The sequence below is a fragment of the Colossoma macropomum genome, unplaced genomic scaffold (genome assembly GCF_904425465.1).
Source record: "Colossoma macropomum unplaced genomic scaffold, Colossoma_macropomum, whole genome shotgun sequence".
Taxonomy (NCBI): domain Eukaryota; kingdom Metazoa; phylum Chordata; class Actinopteri; order Characiformes; family Serrasalmidae; genus Colossoma; species Colossoma macropomum.
In genome coordinates, this window is record NW_023494809.1 from 7,596,553 (window position 1) to 7,599,375 (window position 2,823).

The following is a 2,823-nucleotide window of genomic DNA, read 5'->3' on the forward strand; positions in this document are numbered from 1 at the left end:
TGACGTTACCTAGCAACCAAGAGTCTATCAGGAGCCGATGTCTGACAAATTGTGCTACCTTGTCGAAATGTCCAAACGCAGCGCGTTTTCATAGGTAGAGCTCTATATAAAACTATGGGTAGGATAATGTTGATAGCCTAAATCACCGTATCAGGGGATAAATAGCAATATAAAGTTTAATCTGGACGGACATTAAAAACACAATAAAATGTTAGATACACTAGGCTGTACTACTGATATGCGCATGCTCAGTAGGACCGCTTGACATACCTAGATGCCGCGTTGGGTTCAGCCAGGCACGTCAACGGCGCCGCCATTTTAGGGCGGTCAACATCGCTGATGGACTGCATTCAGAGCCATTACAGAGCAGTTCAAGAAAAATACTGTCCAAAATTATACTATTTAAAGTATATTACTCTCAGAAAGCGGGATAGAATTATAGAACGGGGCGCAGCGAATCACGCTCATGTTTGTGTGACGCGTATTGTTTGTGTGATGTTTATGTGTAGATATGGTCGTGTGGTTGGTGACACACAGAGAACCTGTTGATGTGATTGTTTTTCCTCTGGTTTTATATTAAGATTATTTAATTTAATAGTCTATTCAGGGGATCTCAACTTCATATAGTAGTTATTTATTTACAATGATGGTTAATGCTTTGTAGGTAAGTTATAGCATTCCTTAATGGAATTAAGATATTCATAATAGATTTACGTTAGCACCTTATCCCATTCCACCTTAAATGGTGCAGCTTCAGGCACCAGAAAGTGACTACTGCAACTTTTAAGGTGGAACAGGAAAACTCGAACAAGAAGCTGGAGACTAGGAAGCCAACTTTAGCTTCGTCCTTCCGTGTATTAAGATGAGAAGTGACACTGATGGATTTGCTGATTGTGTTTTACCGGAGCTCGCGCTAAACTCACGTCAGGTGCAGATTGAATACTTTTCTGCTGGTCCGGACAGCTAATTAGCACAATCAGTTATTAAAGAAATAAAAGCTACCGAGAGCAGTCCATGCAACCTAGATTAAATAATGTCTGAGGATTATAACAAAACAAATCTGGTGAAATCTGTGGCCGATTTAATCCTGAGACTCATCATTTCTCAATACAAGTGAATTTGTTCATAAGCGGATCTTGACCGCTCCAACATGGCGGACGCGCAGACGCATCACCTCACATGGAGAACAATTAACAGGCAACGCAGCATCTAGGTGTGTATATCTATGGTTAGAACACATGATTAACGATGGCTATCCTAAAAAAAACTTGGCTAGGAAGGACCTTCAGAGGAACACAAAAGTTCATTGGAGCGTTTTTGAAAAACTTCTCAAATATTCTGTTAAATCTTAATTGTTCTCGTGGGGTGGCTTTAGGTTATTTGTCATGTAGACTAGCAGTCCCATGTTACATATTAGCAGAAACTGTACCACATTTGCATTAACCACTCTAGTTTATTCAGTTTAGAAGTTACAGTTTAAGATAGTTGAAGTGGGAGACCGTGGTAAAGGTCAAGAAAATATCTAAAAACATTTTTTCAGGAATACTATTTGTTCTTTTAAGTGTTCTTAAGAGAAAAGTTAAGAAAGAAATGAAGAAAATTCCTCATTTTTTTTTTCTTAAAGATGTAGTTAAGAATAAAGAGACGTTTAAGAAGAGTTTCTCCCTTGAGACAGCTTTGCGAGTCCAGCCTTCATAGTGACTGAAAAAAATGTAAACATAAACACTTCATACAAAGCGCCTAAACGTAAGAAACAACAAAGATTGTGCTTTGTATTAACTACATGCTTAAAAAAGATGGTTCTTTAAGGGTCCTTTAGTAAAGGCAATCGTTCTGTTTAGAACCATTTGAGTGCCTGGTAAAATGGTTCTCCAGATTGATGGAGAATGTGTTGTATATGGTTCTATATAATACTCAATAGGGTTCTGCTAGAAGAAATGTCTATATTTGTGTTGTAGACATCATGGCCCCTGGGTCCTATCACCACCACTGTAAAGGAATCAGGGTGTAAGTTTCTCTACAATGGACCATTCACAACAAACCACTCTGTATGACTCTGTTTACATCTCAAGGACTGAAGTTTTCAGAAATTTTGAAAAATTGGTGAAATTCTCCTTTAAGTTGATGGTGAACTTCCAATGCCATCGCCGTTTGCAAATGCTGATAAAATTAGTTGATGCGCCCACTAGATGTCGCCTTATCATCATTTAAACTCACAGGAAACCTCTGCAGTAGGGTGAAGTATTGAGCGGTGTTAGATTTCTGAAAATCTAAAACAGGCCTGTGCCTAAAACATAATCAATGACTAATTGTAGAGATGATCTTTAGGTTTAGGGAATGCAGTTGGATGGTTCTATTTCAGTCCAATCAAATATGAACACATTAATTCTATTCCTTTACTGAATCAGTATGAACTTGATATGAATAAAGAGTAATCTAGTACAGATTTTCCCAGTTTTTGTCTTATGAAGCCAAAGTGCATTGTTTGTGGTGGGTCAAGCAGCAAAAAGTCAGAACAGTACACAAGTAAAGGAGGTAGATTTCAAAATGACTTTCTAAAAGTGTACTTCTTAACATTTCATTGTATCCATTGTGTTACTGAAATACTTTAAAAATATGATTTGAAAAGGCAAACAAGAATTTACTAAGTTACCACCGTTTGACATGATACCAGTTACAATAAGAATTATCACTTGTATTTGTATGCTAGTGGTATTATAGTTATTTTAAAATCATTACAAAATATAATCTACTGTTTCAAGACAGCAGCTGTTACAAATGTTTAGTAGATATTAATTACAAATCTTTAGGCCACATCAATTC